Below are 19,106 nucleotides of genomic sequence, written 5' to 3'. Positions count from 1 at the left end.
AAGGGAAAAAGTTGTACAGTAGGGTACAGTGACAGCCGTCATAAACGTCCTGTCACATGCACACGCGCCTGCGAGTGGTCAACTTGTCCTTTTTCATGATCATTCACAGCAACAAAAGATATTTCTCATCCACTTGTAGAATTAAAAATCCCCAAATACACATTAAGTCCAGAATTTCACCCGCATAAAGTACTTCACACTGAAGAAACACTAGACTGGGGGACTTATAGAGGTAGGGTACTAAAAAGACCCAAATACCCTCAAGTGATACCCGCGGGTCAACCAGAAGCCCCTCATAAGACACCCGCGGGGCATAAGAACCATCCGCATAAATCATTTGAGGAAGAAACACCCTCACGACACATGCGGAAGCATCCCGGCACCCTCAAAAGCCATCCGCAAGTAAGAAGTACCCTTCCGCGTAAATGACCACGAGGTAACGCTCCAGGGCAGCTGTCAGTAACTAATTACCTTCTAGAAGATTTGCCAAGATGCTTTCTTGGGCAATACGTGACCTCTCGGCAAATTAACAAGAGACACCTGGCAAGACCGTTATAACCATGCACATGGCCAATGATACCTATTCAACCTATAGCAGAGAGACACGTGTCTAGGTTGTTATACATGCACATGCAACGTATAAACCGAACCTATCAAAAGAGGACACGTGTCCAGGTGGTTACGAGAGCATCTTCTGAAAAGGACAGCTGACCCAATCACCTTCCCACACCCTTCGGCTATAAATACCCTTTCAACCATCATGAGGTATTCATTCACTCCCACGGTACTATCACTATTTACTTAAGTGCATTATCTTCATCAGAATTGTACTTATTCTCACGTCGGAGGGTGGTTACGGGAAGACCCCCCTCTTGTCCTTCCCGTAACGAGCTCACGGTGTCTGTTTTGCAGGTTCATGTCACTGGACTTTGGGAATTGTGTTCATATCGTATTGGCAGTTAACCGTACCCTACCCTGTTGACTCATTGGATCTAAGACCCATTAGTGGGGAGTGGATCCGTGTTTCTTCACTTTCATTTAAAAATTTGCATTAAATCAACTAAAAAATACACTTTACTTACATAAACAATATTGTAATATTAGATTTCTTGGATAGATTTAGGGTTTTATGTAAATGAGTAGAACCGTACAAGAGTTAAAATCACGAATTAAGTTGAGTTTAAACACGCTCAAGCTTATCCTATAAGTATTATTATATATTACATTTTGATAAGAAGAATTAGTTAATATCAATATGTTATGTAGAAAAACTGTGTGTGTAGTTGAGCTCGAGATTTAAAACTTATTCACGCGACAAGCTTCAGATCAAGCTCTCTTAAATTAGATGAGCCGGCTTCAAACTTAGGTTGTGTTGTGGTTGGATGATAGGTGCCAATAAGTTTGCCATGTTCAATTGTGGTTTCACCTTTCATCATTTATCTAGATGTGTGATGGAAATGTGAAATGTGGTTGGGTGATTAATTAAAAAATTAAAAAAAAATGACAAGGCGGACTGCTCTGTTGTGGTACACTGCTCCGCTCCCTTACCACCCATGTGAAAGGGCTTCACGCCTAAACCACATTATCACAAAATATAGCCTTAAACGATCTCAATATTAGCACAACCCATTAACAACCTTAGAGATCCCATCAGATGATGTACTATTCATTTGATAATTTTAAGTTATTATGTTGTTTGTATATCATCAAGAAAATTCTTATGTTCACCTTTATAAAAAATTCATGCTATAGTTGAAAAGGTGTAATTACTTTTATAATAAGTTACTTAAAAACAATTATAAAAACCGGGTCAAGTTATTCTACAAAGGAGAATAAAAATAAGAAGGATGAGAAGTCATAATTAATTGACATGTGTCAAGTAGTGACCAAAGGAAAAAGGGTATAAAAGTAATATTACACATTTTCTCTCTCCACATGCAAGTCACATGTTAATTCCTCCATCATTTTTAAACGTCTATAACTTTTTCATATGTTATTTTTTTAAAAAAATAAAATTCACCATAATAACAAGCATTTTTTTACCTTTAATATGAGTATAAATTTGTTATATAATAATAAAAAGTGATTTTCGTCATTGTGTCTTTTTGCGTACCATTGTATCTTTTTTCGTCATTGTGTCTTTCTGTTTGTTATTGTGTTTTTTCGCCATTGTGTCTTTCATCTAATCATTGTGTTTTTTTAAATACTAATAACACCGTTGTGTAATAGTGTATATATATATAATGAAAAATACCAACAAATTATCTAATACATAAAACACAATGATGAATGCATATTACACAATAACCTGAAACGTAAAACACAATAATGAATACATATAACAACACAGTGGCCTGAAACGTAAGACACAATTGTAAATATAACACAATGGTCTGAAACGTAAGATACAATTGTAAATACATATAACACAATGGCCTGAAACGTAAGACACAATGGTAAATACATATAACATAATGGCCTGAAACGCAAGACACAATGGTAAATACATATAACACAATGGCCAGAAATGTAAGACACAATGGTAAATAATATAACACAATGGCCTGAAACGTAAGACACAATGGTAAATACATATAACACAATGGCCAGAAACGTAAGACACAATGGTAAATAATATAACACAATGATGTAAAACGTAAGACACAATGGTAAATACATATAACACAATGGCCAGAAACGTAAGACACAATGGTAAATAATATAACACAATGGCCTAAAACGTAAGACACAATGGTAAATACATATAACACAATGACCTGAAATGTAAAACACAATGGTAAATACATATAACACAATGCCTTGAACGTAATACACAATGGTAAATAGATATAACACAATGACCTTAAATAAGACACAATGGTAAATACATATAACACAATGATCTTAAACGTAAGACACAATACACAATGGTAAATACATATAACACAATGACCTTAAACGTAAAACACAATAGAATCTACATATTACACAATGACCTTAACGTAAGACACAATGGTAAATACATATAACACAATGATCTTAAACGTAAGACACAATGATAAATACATATAACACAATGACCTTAAACGTAAAACACAATAAAATCTACATATTAAACAATGGCTTGAACGTAATATTCAATCAACATAAAGCAAATGTTGAGCACAGAGACACGGTGACAAACGAAAGACACAGTGCCGTAATCTTTGTTTTAATTTTTATCTTTAATATGAGTATCAATTGAAATACACAATGACCAAAGTATATAACACAATGCATAGAAAAACCCAATTAAAAAACACAATTGACAACCAAATAACACAATACAAAAAACCCACCAACGTTTTTTTTTATTTGTATATAACAATATGATATTCATATTAAAGATAAAAAAAACGCTCGTTATTTTGGTAAAAAAAATTTCTAAAAAAAACGTCGTATTAAAAAGTTATAGACGTTTTAAAATAATAGAGGAATTGACATGTGCCTTGCATGTAGAGAGAGAAAGTCTTCATAAATGGGTTATTACCTTCATGCCCTTCTCATCTATTTTTATTTAATTTTAATTTTCAAATTAATCTCCACCATCTAAATATAAGATCAATGAATTATATTTCTTCTCACCCTTCTCATTTTTGTTGTCCTTTGTATTTTAACTTTATCATTAAACCTTAAACTTTAAAGTCTAAAACAAATGAAATTGATTTGTCATTCTTGAAAAATATAATACAAACTAACAATTTTTGGATGAATATTATTTTAAAACTAGCATCAAGCCCCGCGTTGCGGCGGGCGCGTAAAACCGTGACAGATGAAACCAATGTTGTTAAGACTGAATCGGCCGGTCGAACCGGTCCGACCGGGATTCGGTTCACTGGCCGATCCGGTTCTATGCAATTCACCTGGCTTCCAGAAAACCCTCAGTCTGAACCAGTTCGTCGGACCGAAAAACTGGATCGATTGAGCCGGTTTACTATAAAAAAAATTATTTTTGAAAAAATCTTTTTACAGCTGTAACCGTCACTTTTTAGGCCAAAGTTGTTCGGCCAGCCCGACCGGTTAAACCTATGAACCTGTTGCACGTCCGGTTCGCTGTCTAATACGGTTATGAAAAAACTGGGTAGAACCCATGCAACATCGCCGTTAGCGACCACCAACACCAGAAAAAACTCATATAAAAATGAAATAAAAGGAAGAAAATTAATTCCGAACGAAAGTATACGTAAAACGTTAAACCATGCACACGAAACGTAGAACAAAGAAAACAGTAATTAACTTGATCTAGGCACCGTGCTTTGCAACGGGGTTGTTAAACGGGAACAAAATAGTCATAAAAACACTAAACCATACACGCAAATTGCGACGTGTTAATCACAAAGTTTATACTAAAACGAAAATTTTGTAAATTATTATAGACAATACAGGGGACTAAAGTTTAAAGAGTTAAAATTGTTGGTGCTAAATGATAAAAACATTGGGTTCAAAGTAAAAAAAAATGATAAAAAGAAAAGTATGTATAAAAGTAACATACATCCAACCAAACTTGATGTACAAATTAGAAAGCTTAATGTACAACTAATGATGCACACAAAAGTTGCAAATTGTATATATATATAATATATTGAAACATAATACCATTAGAATAGGATGGTTGTTACGGATAGAAGCTTTTTATATTATTATAACCTTTATGTATAATCGGTTCGGTTTGGTTAATTTAGGTTAACCGAGAGTACACAAAATAACCGAGAATCGTTTTTTCGGTTTATTTTGGTTTTCGGATTGGTTTTGTCGGTTTTTAGCTCGGTGTCAATTACCAGTTCGGTTATTATTCACCCCTAAATGGCTCACAATTTTGACCTTTGGAGCCGATTGGGTATCTTGAACTAGGGTGTACATTGTTCGATTCAGTTTGGTTAATGGCAATATCCGAACACTTAGGTTATTAAAAACAGTTTTCATACGGTGTGTTTGTAACTATCACAAATACAGCAATACACGAGTGAGACTTTCTGAAATAGGACACCATTCATTTTACCAGTTCGGTTATTATTCGCCCCTAAAATTAACCCGTCATCTAACTTTATTGATTATTTCCTTTTATTACATTAATTTTGCCGTTCAAGACGTAACTCACTAAGAAACACCTCAAGTCAGATATTTGAACACCTCAAGTCAGATTTCAAATATCAACTCATAAAAAATCAAATTCTTAATCATCACCCTCATTGTACCAGAAAACCAATCGTTTTAAACGGTCCAAATTTTACTTGGCCGGTGTATATGATGTCATCAACCATTGGGATGTCGTCATTAACCATTATAATGATGTCATCACAAGAGAACCATCTTTAAATTTTGCCAAACTTGATTTACCGTCAAGAAGATAACATTATTCAAAGAAATTGGTAAGATTAATGAGACTGACAGATTTTAAATTTCCAACCATTTTGAGAAATTTTAAAGGCTCACAATAATATTAATTTTGGAAGTTGATAGTATTAATTATTAATATTTGTTTTCTTTCATTTTAGAGTCATATCTTTTCCAAATTGACTCATCCAGACTATTTAGTCCAATCCACTTGGAAGATTGTGTGTTATCATTTTATTCTTAACTAATTGGTATACCCGCCGCAACGCGTGTTTGGGCTAGCAACCTGAGTGTTGGGGCGCAAACATCTTACGCTTGGTCTATATTATTGTTGCTAATATACGTTGCATATTTAAGTCTGACATGATGATGTGTAGAATTAGTTTGCATAACAGGATTGCTTGTAACAACCATGATATTATTAATTACAAAATATGAGGATCCTCTATTAGTCTCAATTGCCAAGCCACTGCTCTTGTGAAAAATTATTAATAACTTCTTGATGACCTACACATGAACCAAACCCATAAAGATTATCAATAATAAATGCTTTCATTTGTTCCTAAAAATATTATATGATGCATGTGCTATGCCCAACTGTTGGGTCATTTAAATAACTGATACATAAGACTAAAACCCATTTTAACCTGAACCCATCAAAATTCATTGTGACACGAACCAAAAAGATCATTTTTAATTTAGAACAATCCGATTTGAGCCAAACCCATCTGACCCACCGATTTTGCCAAGCATACAAAATACTTTAAATTTTTTTCCAAGGATTCTTATCAGTTTGAAATCAAACACACCTGCAAGTGACTTGCAACGTGTTCAAGGGTCAATGTGGAACTTCCAAGTTGGTTAAAAGCACTAACAAACTGCTAATGCAACTCAACAGACACACACCTTTTTCATCCGCCTGTTTCAACATCACCACCATCTTCGTCTTTAGAGTTTCTCTTTTTTACTTCGCTTCATTAGAAATTCGACGTGGGCCTTCATTCTCAATATTTGACAAACCTAGTGAAAACCAAAAACGGAAATTCATGCCGACTTTACTCTATGCTGCATCAGATTCAATATAAACAAAATGTAAATCACAAAACGAAACAAAACAAACCGTAATTTCAATTGAAGAATATGTATCCTGAAGCCCGTTAACCTTTGGTGAATCTGCAAGACAACCATTTCCATGATTAAGCACACGCTAAATTAGTCAGTTTTTCTCAAGATTTCAAACCACCAAGTACCCCGATTTTTTAATTCAAGAATTGGGTTATATTTAAATTATACAGCTTGTAAGTCATCTAATATGTAGGTTAATGTTGTTTCTACTGGATCTAATGGATTGAAGCTAAAAGAACAGCTAAAAAAGGCGAATCAAAATGAGTTAATCTCAAATGTTTGAAACTGGTATGATATATTAACATATAAAATATAATATGTAATCATATGTAACGTACTACAAAAAAAAACTCATAAATTCTAGTTCTTTCATAAAACAATAATGAAATCTCACCTATGTTGATGATTACCACCAGATGTAACTTAAGGTTAGGGCACCTTACAATAGAATGATATATATTTATTTACAACAAAACATACAGCAATGCCCCATAGGTGTTGATACAGAAAGTGAAGTGTAAGTAACTAACATCATAACATATAACTATGAATAAGTAAATCTTAAAAAAAAAAAAGAAAAAACAATCTTACAAAAGAAAGATAAAGATCAAAGATGCAAGGGCATTAAAATTAGAGAACAAACCTTCAAAATAGAATCGGAGTCCCCTTCAACAAAATTGCCATAAGTAGGCCATGGAACGGCCACTGCTTAAACAAAGAAAGGACATAAATCCCGTTTTAAGATCTATAGATACGCTTCATTTTTCCCGTTACCAAACCGAACGATGGCTTTTCCATCACTTTCCTCTCTCTCTCTCTACAAATCACATATAACAAAATCAATCAGTTCGACCTCAGCCTCGTTGCACCATTTAAAACCAAGAATCTATAACCTCAATACTCTAAAAAGTGATATGAGATTAAACCAATGTAAACGAATGTCCCCACAACAATAACCAAGTGACATGTGTACTTAATGCATGGTTCTGTTGGATGCAAATTGCAAATCCCCTGATTTTTTATCTGATCTTTGAGCAAAGCTGCTAGTTAATTCTTGTGCAAAAATCTAAATGTCAGCATCAGTACTACCAAGTAAATGTTTGAAGTAAAAAAACAAAAGCTCAAGCAAATCGTGTAACCTAGTGTACCTTGCTTGATGTTGAGTCTGAGAGGTTGTTATATTGAACCCTAGACAAAATGCAAACCCAACAGTAAACAAAGCCCACACACAATTTCCTTATTTTGATTGTGAAAAATAAAACAAAAATAGGTTTAGTGGAAAACTAATACAGAGAGTATATTTAGCTTGTTTTTTTTTCCGATGAGTTCCGCAGCGATGGAGGTGACTTAGGAAATAACAGAAGAAAGTGACCCGTTGGTTAATAGATTCAGGCAGGCAGGGCATTTGGGTCAACTTAAGATAGTATATTAGATGATGCAGAAGGTACAACACTCAAAGCTGCAACTCACCCAAAACTGTAATTATATAAATTTGAGCTTATAAAAAATAGAAAAAAAAAATCTCAAAAACTTAATTCTAGTTTGTTAAGTTCAGAACTTGTCTTACCTCTTACTTTCCCGTTCGAAAGGGGATGGATCATTTTAAACACGTCTTCTTAAAAAGACGGGTCACAACAGGTCACACGTTACCTATATATTTGTCGGTGCTGATTGACTCGTAGAAGCACTTGATTAGTCGGCAAGAACACTCTTCTTTTCATTTCAAAAAAAATTAAAAAGTATCTTAAATAGAAGGGGCAACTTCATAAAATAGTAACAAGGTTTCAAAAGTGTTTCAATAATATCATTCAACTTTTAAAATGTGTTCCAATCAAGTCACTGAATTTTCATATTTTATTAAATTAAAGGTTTTAACATGTTTTTTTAGCATTTTTCTTTTTTGTTTCACATAGGAAATCTTTTTATCTTTTTTTTTATGCTGACGTTTAGTGGCGACGTTAATTTTATTTTTTATTTTTGAATTTTTAAAATAATTAACGTTTTTTAAAATTTTCTAAGTTTAACTACATATATTCAAATTTCCGACCCCACATCTTATTTTCCATTTACTTCTTGACGCACAATAAAATTGGTGAGACTCTATTTGAAGATTTAGTGACCCGATTTGAGAAAAATATGCATGAGTGACCTAATTGGAACACTTTTAAAACTTGGCTACTATTTTACGAGATATTCCCTAAATGGAAAGGTCTTAATTTCAGTTTGGTGTCACTGATCTTGCTTGGTGCTATATGGCATAACTAAACTTCCATTGTAAAAGTTAAGGAGTTAAATTGGAATATAAAGATAGTTTAATAAGGGTCTAAGTGAAAAAAAAAAAAAAAAAAAAAAACGGTTAATGGATTACACTCATACGCGGCTACAACTACAATATCAATATGGTTGGTGTTGGGGATATGAGTACATTTAATTTATGATCTGTCAAATTATTTAGTATCCCTCATTTTCACGCGGTTTTAAGATAGACCCCTCCTTGTCTCATTGAAATACAACAAGGACTTTCCTCTTTTTCCTCATTTGTTTTCATACTTTCCATTTTAATATTGTACTCATATTGGTGTAAATAGCGGGTTTCATGGTTAACGGTAATTTGATGATTTTCCTTTTTAACAATTCCAACGACACTTTAAAACTTGAAACGTTGGACATTTTTTATTTTATTGTGTAAGACTCAAATCCAGAGCTTTTAAATGTTTAACAGTGGCGTACCCACCCTTTGAGGTGGGGGGTTGGCCGACACTCTGTGAAAATTTTTTTTACAAGTATATATGTGTTAAAATCCCAACCGATCCATATGTAATTTTGACCCCGACCCCTGTTTGATTTCGAGAACGACACAACGACCATGTTGGAATTTCGAGAATAACCTTATGAAATTTGAGACCAGCCCTAATGATTTTTTAAATTTTTTTTACATATTTACAACTTTAGTTATATAAATAATATACCAACTAAATTTGAGTTTAATAGGAAACAATTTAAATACAAGTTTAAGCTCAAATGCTCAATTAATCTATGCTCAATTTTTAAGCACAAGTCTCAAACTCCCAACTTAATATACATTTAAGCTAATTTAAAAAAAGGAGCATGATAACGAAAGTAATAGGTTAGGTGAATTTAAAAGACTAAGCGTTTTAATCTAAAAAAAATGTTTCGGCTATATATTATTTTGCTCACTTACTTCATTTGTATTGATGTATTGTTTATTCGTTAATTGAAGTTCTCTCGTGTCATTATTACCCATTGTAACCGTAAGTGTTGAAATTTGCTTTTCGGCGATGGAGTACGTGAGGTCCGATTTGCGTAATTATATGGGCGATTAGAGTTTAACGATGGTTTTATTTGTTTCATTAAGAAAAAACTTGCTTGTAAATGTCAAACTAGATGATGTTTTGGTTAAATTTCAGAAAATGAATGCTCGTATAGAACAAAGCTATATATATTTTTCAATAATTATGCATTTATAATGAAGTTTCTCGTACTCTTTTTGTTATATAATGTTTTGTTTGATTATCATTTTTTTCTATATATATGACCGACGCAATTCGACCCGACCGGATGGTCGAACCGAACCAAAAAAATTTGTATAGCGATGGTTAACTGTGTACAGATAAAAAAAAATTCCGACCCTATGAGAAAATATCATGAATACGTTACTGATGTTTAAAGACTTTATTATATCATCAGGCAACCAACCCCAGTTGAAAAACAAATATAAACCAACCTTCATTATTTTTCATGTTTTATTTAGTATTAGGTAATATTATCAATTTTAAATAGATATAAACTAGCCATTCAGAATACTGGTTAAAACCATCAAAACCGAACAGTTTTGATCTGCCTTACATACCCTATCAACCCGAACAATTTAATTTTTTCGAAACAGTTTAATATTTCCATCAAACCCAAACAAGACAATGATCATACATACATACCTTATATTTCTTTCCTTTCTATCGATAATTGATCTCTAATGCATTCACTACATAACTTTGCATACACATAACAATTGGTCTCATATTAACATGGTCTCATATTAACATTGATTTGCTCATAACAAGATTGTTACAAGGCTTCGACCTTAGATCCCATTCTAACACGATTCATACGGGACAATAAAACCGAACTTGCCGCGTCATTGCTTCAACATATTTGTTAAAACATATAAAAAGATGATTCTAATTATAAATTTGTTACTAAAGTTAGAAAGCTACATATGTGTTTCTATAGAGGTAGGGTACTAAAAAGACCCAAATACCCTTAAGTGATACCCGCGGGTCAACCAGAAACCCCTCATAAGACACCCGCGGGGCATAAGAACCATCCGCATAAATCATTTGAGGAAGAAACACCCTCACGACACATGCGGAAGCATCCCGGCACCCTCAAAAGTCATCCGCAAGTAAAAAGTACCCTTCCGCGTAAATGACCACGAGGTAATGCTCCGGGGCAGCTGTCAGTAACTAATTACCTTCTAGAAGATTTGCCAAGATGCTTTCTTGGGAAATACGTGACCTCTCGGCCAATTAACAAGACACCTGGCAAGGCCGTTATAACCGAGCACATGGCCAATGTTGGCTATCAACCTATCATAGAGGGACGCGTGTCCAGGTGGTTATACATGCACATGCAACGTATAAACCGAACCTATCAAAAGAGGACACGTGTCCAGGCGGTTACGAGAGCATCTTCTGAAAATTTCTGAAAATGACAGCTGGCCCAATCACCTTCCCACACCCTTCGGCTATAAATACCCTCTCAATCATCATGATCAGGTATTCATTCACTCCCACTGTACTATCACTATTTACTTAAGTGCATTATCTTCATCAGAATTGTACTTATTCTCACGCCGGATGGTGGTTACGGGAAGACCCCCCTCTTGTCCTTCCTGTAACGAGCTCACGGTGTCTGTTTTGCAGGTTCACGTCACTGGACTTTAGGAATTGTGTTCATATCGTATTGACAGTTAACCGTATCCTACCCTATTGACTTATTGAATCCAAGACCCATTTGTAAAGAGTGGATCCGTGTTTCTTCATACTCTTTTAACAACAAATCTACAAATGTTATTTTTAACAATAATATAGAAAAAAAAAAGTCAAATTCTGAATGAAATAAAAAATATAATTCATAATTTATAAAGTTGGGTACGAACACACAAGGGGCAATCTTGTAATTTCAGAAGATCTCAGCCTCTGCTCTCACATCCACCACTTTAACATCAACCACGTTCTCTGCAGAACATATAAAAGTGTAAATCAGCCAGCTAACTAATGAACTAATCTTCTTCTTATTATTAATATCACTTTCTCTCACTAGATTTTCCCCAATTTAACATAACACCTCAACTCATCATTATCTATCTTCACATTACCAAAATCATACATTCATTATCATATCTCAATAATAATAATAATACTCGATTGCTGTTACTTCGATCAATGGATTAAGCCTCACCTCCACTGCATTAACACCTACATCACTTAATTAATTCAGGTAATACTTATTTCACTCTTCATTACACAATTATTATATAAACATTCGTTTAACGTAACTTCACAGATCTGCTTATTTCATACGTTTTGTTTACAAGTCCTGTTCAAATCCGTTGGAATAAGTCGTTACTAGAAACCCTAGCTATAGATCTTGCTGATTTTTTGTATGAATATATCAACTGTTCATCGTGTTACTGCTAATTTAATGCTTATTGAGTCCAAACTTGACTCATTTTCATTATGTAATCTTCTGTATATTTCTAGAATTAATAGTGTTTTATCGTTTTTGGCAACATTTCAGGCGGAAATTAAATTGCGAAAACACGATGAGAAATCGCGATTTATTCGATTGTTTTCTGCTATTCAGCTTTGTGATTCATGTGGTTTTAGCTGCTGATTACGTCCCAACCGATAAAATCTTACTAAATTGTGGTGCAAATGCCAATGGTGATTTATATGATGATGATCATAGGCGATGGACTTCAGATGTAGGTTCCAAATTCGCGTTAGATGGTGCGGATTCTATAATATCCGATGCAGCATCTCAGAAACCTTCAGTTCCGACTGTTCCGTACATGACCGCTCGCATTTTCAGATCTGAATTCACCTACAGTTTTCCAGTAGCTCCTGGACGGAAATTCGTACGCCTTTATTTCTATCCTGCGGCTTACGCTAAGTTTAACGCCTCACAGGGTGTCTTCTCTGTTGTGTCTGGATCATATACCTTGTTGAAAAACTTTAGTGCATATGAAACAACGACTAATCTGAACTATGATTACATTTTTAAGGAGTATTCTGTGAATGTGGATTCGGGAGCGTTGAATCTAACATTCACTCCGGCTTCGGGTACTCCCGATTCGTATGCGTTTGTGAACGGGATAGAAATCGTGTCACATCCTGATATTTACTCGTCTGACGGGAATACAGTAATTGTTGGAACCGGGACGTTGCTTGATATTAATAATGGCACGGTACTTGAAAACGTGTACAGGTTGAACGTTGGCGGGCAGGCGATTTCCCCATCGGGTGATACCGGGCTTTTTCGACAGTGGGGTGGTGATACTCCGTACATATTTGGTGCAGGGGTTGGTGTCCCGGTGGCCACTGATGCAAATATTACCATCAGTTATCCATCGGGTATGCCTGATTATGTGGCGCCGGTTGACGTGTACAAAACCGCACGGTCAATGGGCCCCACCCCGGAAGTCAACATTGGGTATAATCTAAGTTGGTACTTTGATGTTGACACGGGTTTTTCGTATCTTGTTAGACTTCATTTTTGTGAAATCGGGCCTGAGATTAGTAAGATTAACCAACGAGTGTTTGAGGTCTTTATAAACAATCAAACAGCCGAAACCGAAGCGGATGTGATCGCTTGGGCCACAAAAAAAGACGTTCCCGTTTATAAAGATTACGTCGTATTTTTCGCTTCCGGGGCTCCACGAGAGGATCTATGGCTCGCATTACGCCCCAACCCCAAGTCAAAATCACAATATTACGACGCGATATTAAATGGTGTCGAAATATTTAAGATAAGCGCGAGTGACGGGAATCTCGCAGGGTCGCTTCCGTCACCGGCTCCCGTTCAACCGATCATTGATCCCGATAGAGGAGTGCTTAAAAAGTCGGGTGAAAACAAAAACAAAACCGGGTTGATCGGTGGCGGTGTTGCTGGAAGCGTTGCGGTTATCCTCATTATCGGTTTGCTCCTTTGCCTATTTTCCCGGAGAAGTAAAAAGCAAAAGGATCCGACCTCGAGCGATGGCCCGTCGGGTTGGCTTCCGCTTTCGTTATACGGAAACTCACATTCCTCGGGCTCGACTGCGAAAACAACCACCACCGGAAGCTATGCATCGTCACTACCATCAAACCTATGCCGCCACTTCTCGTTTTCTGAGATCAAATCTGCCACGAAAAACTTTGACGAGTCATTGCTACTCGGTGTTGGTGGATTTGGTAAAGTTTTCAAAGGTGAAGTCGATGGTGGGGCCACTAAAGTTGCTATTAAACGAGGCAACCCGTTATCCGATCAAGGTGTAAACGAGTTCCAAACGGAAATCGAAATGCTCTCAAAGCTACGCCACCGCCACCTCGTCTCACTAATCGGTTATTGCGAAGATAATAACGAAATGATATTGGTTTACGATTACATGGCGCACGGGACGCTTCGTGAGCATCTTTACAAAACGCAAAACCAACCGTTATCGTGGAAGCAACGGCTTGAAATCTGCATAGGTGCTGCTCGTGGGTTACATTATCTTCACACCGGTGCGAAACACACGATCATCCACCGTGACGTTAAAACTACAAACATTCTCTTAGACGAGAAATGGGTCGCGAAGGTTTCCGATTTCGGGTTGTCGAAAACTGGGCCCGCGTTGGATAACACTCACGTGAGCACGGTCGTGAAGGGTAGTTTCGGGTATTTAGATCCCGAATACTTTAGACGACAACAATTAACCGATAAATCCGACGTGTACTCGTTCGGGGTGGTGCTTTTCGAGATATTATGTGCTCGACCCGCGTTAAACCCGACACTACCGAAAGAGCAAGTGAGTTTAGCCGAATGGGCGCAACATTGTTACACAAAGGGCATCCTTGACCAAATAATTGACCCGTTTTTAAAAGGGAAAATCTCGCCCGAATGTTTTAAGAAAGTGGCTGAGACCGCGGTGAAGTGTGTGGCGGATCAAGGGATTGAGCGGCCGTCGATGGGGGATGTGTTGTGGAACCTTGAGTTTGCTTTGCAGCTTCAGGAGAGTGCGGAGGATAGTGGCGGCAATGTGGTGGTGGATATGGGGGGTAGTGGTGGCTATGATGAGGTGGTGGTGAAGGGGAAGGGGGCAGATAGTGGCGGTGATTACGACGATTCGAGAAGCACCGGGATGGATATGAGCATTGGTGGCCGGAGTTTGGCTAGTGAAGATTCGGATGGATTGACTCCGAGTGTGGTGTTTTCGCAAATTATGAACCCGAAAGGTCGTTAAGATGCCGGATTCGGGTAAGTTGCCGGAAGTTGGTTTTTATTAATATTTGTTGTGGTAATTTATTATATTATTTTTTATTTATTTTTACATGTAAGTTTGATGATTTGTTTTGGAATCCCATCACTAATTATAAGTTGTACGTAATTACAGTTTATGAAGCGTTTGAATAACGGTTCCGGGATCTATTATTGTTTTATAAATGTTTTGCATGAAACTGTCATGTACAAGTGGATAACAATCATAATCATGAACACGAAACGTTTAATTCATTTATCTAAACGTGGCAAATGAGTTGATGGATAGTAATCAAGTTGTAAACATGTTAATTAGATATGTTAAATTATTCAAAATGGTTAAGAGTGTCAACTCGAACCTAACCTCGCTTATTAAATGAGTTGTATTTTTGTTAGGCTTCAGGTCGCGTAAGACATACCTAGAAATAAATAAAACAATAATGAGATTTTTGATACCTGGTTGTGCACTGTAGGTAAAGTGTAATAATAACAACCGTAGATTGAGGCGAGTTAGATTGACAAAAATGCACTCGCCATGTTCATGGTGGTCCACCACCAGCTCACCACATTGTAGAAGATAAAATAAATACATTTACGCGATAAACAAATACTAACATTCAAGGCAATGTTATGGGTAACTCTTTTTATTCTCCATACTTCAAAAGAAGAAATAAAACAAGATACGTCTGAGGGAGTAAACTTGATTAAATCTAAAGATTAAGTTAAAAAGGGTTTTATATACAAAAATAAAAGAAGTAATCGGTTTAACAGGGGAAGCCCAGAGAGAGAGAGAGAGGGGAAAAGGCGATAATCGATTATTTACATAATCGATTTTGTTACATTTTCGATTATGTTGCATTTCGATTATGTTACGTAATCGATTATGTAACATTTTCGATTATCGGTCATCTTAGATAATCGATTATGTTACATTTTCTATTATGTTACGTAATCGATTAAATAATAAATGTTAAGGCTATCTTGATTAATATGGATAGGGTTTCTTGCTTGTTTGACTGTTTAACTGTTAAAGATTAGAATCAGCACAAATAGACTCATAAAAGAAAGTGTATAAGACACGTAAAGTAACGTGATCAGCTAATCACAACTGGCCACCGTTATTACATGTTAGCCTTACTATCCGTGTACTAAATAGTTACTTAAGTGATAACGTTTGTGTTTTTCCTTTTAGAATACGATGGCTGGAACGGGAGTAAACGTGAGAGCTGTAAACGTTATGAGAGCTGGAGGTCGCACTGGACGCCGTGGCAAGCCTCGTCGTGTCCAAAGACCTTCGGTCGAAACAGCTTCCAACATTTTCGATTATGTAACATTTTTGATTATGTTACATAATCGATAATGTTACATTTTCGATTATGTTACATTTTCGATTATGTTACATTTTCGATTATGTTACATTTTCTATTAGGTTACATAATTGATAATGTTACAATTTCGATTTTGTTACATAATTGATTACGTTACATTTTCGATTACGTTACATAATCGATTGCATTACATTTTCGAATATGTTACATAATCGATTATGTTACATTTTCTATTATGTTACGTAATCGATTATGTTACATTTTCGAATATGTTACGTAATCGATTATGTTACATTTTCGAATATGTTACATTTCCGATTATGTTACATTTTCGATTATGTTACATTTTCGTTTATGCTACATTTTCGATTATGTTACATTTTCGATTATGCTACATTTTCGATAATGTTACATAATCGATTATGATACATTTATGTTACATAATCGATTATGTAACATTTTCGAGCGATTATGTTACATTTTCGATTATATTACATAATCGATTATGTTACATTTTCGATTATGTTACATAATCGATTATGTAACATTTTGTTGATGTTACATTTTCGATTATGTTACATTTTTGATTATGCTACATTTTCTATGGTTACATAATCGATTACGTTACATTTTTTATTACGTTACATTTTCGATTACGCTACATTTTCGATTATGTAACATTTTCGATTATGTTACCTAATCGATTATGTTACATTTTCGATTATGTTACATTTTCGATTATGTTACATAATCGATTATGTTAGATAATCGATTATGTTACATTTTTGATTATGTTACATTTTCTATTATGTTACATAATCGATTATGTTACATTTTCGATTATCGGTCATCTTAGATAATCGATTATGTTACATTTTCTATTATGTTACGTAATCAATTAAATAATAAATGTTAATGTTATCTTGATTAATATGGATAGGGTTTCTTGCTTGTTTGACTGTTTAACTGTTAAAGATTAGAATCAGCACAAATAGACTCATAAAATAAAGTGTATAAGACACGAAAAGTAACGTGATCAGCTAATCACAACTGGCCACTGTTATTACATGTTAGCCTTACTATCCTTGTACTAAATAATTACTTAAGTGATAACGTTTGTGTTTTTCCTTTTAGAATACGATGGCTGGAACGGGAGTAAATGTGAGAGCTGGAAACGTTATGAGAGCTGGAGGTCGCACTGGACGCCGTGGCAAGCCTCGTCGTGTCCAAAGACCTTTGGTCGAAACAGCTTCCAACATTTTCGATTATGTAACATTTTCGATTATGTTACATTTTCGATTATGTTACATAATCAATTATGTTACATTTTCGATTATGTTACATTTTCTATTAGGTTACATAATTGATAATGTTACATTTTCGATTTTGTTACATAATTGATTACGTTACATAATCGATTGGATTACATTTTCAATTATGTTACATAATCGATTATGTTACATTTTCTATTATGTTACGTAATCGATTATGTTACATTTTCGAATATGTTACATTTTCGATTATGTTACATTTCCGATTATGTTACATTTTCGATTATGTTACATTTTCGTTTATGCTACATTTTTGATTATGTTACATTTTCGATTATGCTACATTTTCGATAATGTTACATAATCGATTATGATACATTTATGTTACATAATCGATTATGTAACATTTTCGAGCGATCATGTTACATTTTCGATTATGTTAAATTTTCGATTATATTACATAATCGATTATGTTACATAATCGATTATGTTACATAATCGATTATGTAACATTTTCGATTATGTTACATTTTCGAATATGTTACATTTTCGATTTTACTACATTTTCTGTGGTTACATAATCGATAATGTTACATAATCGATTACGTTACATTTTCGATTACGTTACATTTTCGATTATGTAACATTTTCGATTATGTTACCTAATCGATTATGTTACATTTTCGATTATGTTACATAATCGATTATGTTACATAATCGATTATGTTACATTTTCGATTATGTTACATAATCGATTATGTTACATTTTCGATTATGTAACATTTTCGATTATGTTACATAATCGATTATGTTACATTTTCGATTATGTTACATAATCGATTTTGTTACGTTTTCGTTTATGTTACATTTTCGATTATGTTACATAATCGATTATGTTACATTTTCGATTTTGTTACAAAATCGATTATGTTACATTTTCGATTATGTAACATTTTCGATTATGTTGCATAATCGATTATGTAACATTTTCGATTATGTAACATTTTCGATTATGTTACGTAATCGATTATTTTACATTTTCGATTGTGTAACATTTTCGATTATGTTACATTTTCGATTATGTAACATTTTCGATTACGTTACTTTTTCGATTATGCTACATTTTCTATTAGGTTACATAATCGATAATGATACATAATCGATTACGTTACATTTTCGATTACGTTACATTTCGATTATGTAACATTTTCGATTATTTTACATTTTCGATTATGTAACATTTTCGATTATTTTACATTTTCGATTATGTTACATTTTCGATTAAGTTACATTTTCGATTATGTTACATAATCGATTATGTTATATTTTCGATTATGTTACATAATCTAATATGTTACATTTTCAATTATGTAACATTTTCGATTATGTTATATAATCGATTATGTTACATTTTCGATTATGTTACATAATCGATTATGTTACATTTTCGATTATGTTACATTTTCGATTATGTTACATTTTCGATTAT

The 19,106-nt window shown here is 34.4% G+C and overlaps 1 pseudogene across 1 annotated transcript; it reads left to right on the top strand.

Annotated features, from left to right (window-relative positions):
• Nucleotides 1–11,721: 11,721 nt before the first annotated feature.
• On the top strand, nucleotides 11,722–15,182 carry LOC143577897 (receptor-like protein kinase FERONIA pseudogene; annotated as a pseudogene). Its single transcript, XR_013143189.1, has 2 exons — nucleotides 11,722–12,018; nucleotides 12,319–15,182. The product of XR_013143189.1 is annotated as a receptor-like protein kinase FERONIA pseudogene (transcript).
• Nucleotides 15,183–19,106: the final 3,924 nt, after the last annotated feature.

This window comes from Bidens hawaiensis, unplaced genomic scaffold, assembly GCF_021521415.1.
Source record: "Bidens hawaiensis isolate Kalapana, Puna unplaced genomic scaffold, B.hawaiensis_p1.1 tig00028894_1, whole genome shotgun sequence".
NCBI classification, from domain to species: Eukaryota; Viridiplantae; Streptophyta; class Magnoliopsida; order Asterales; family Asteraceae; genus Bidens; species Bidens hawaiensis.
Note: the sequence above shows the minus strand (reverse complement) of the source record. Positions and strands in the feature narration are given on the sequence as shown.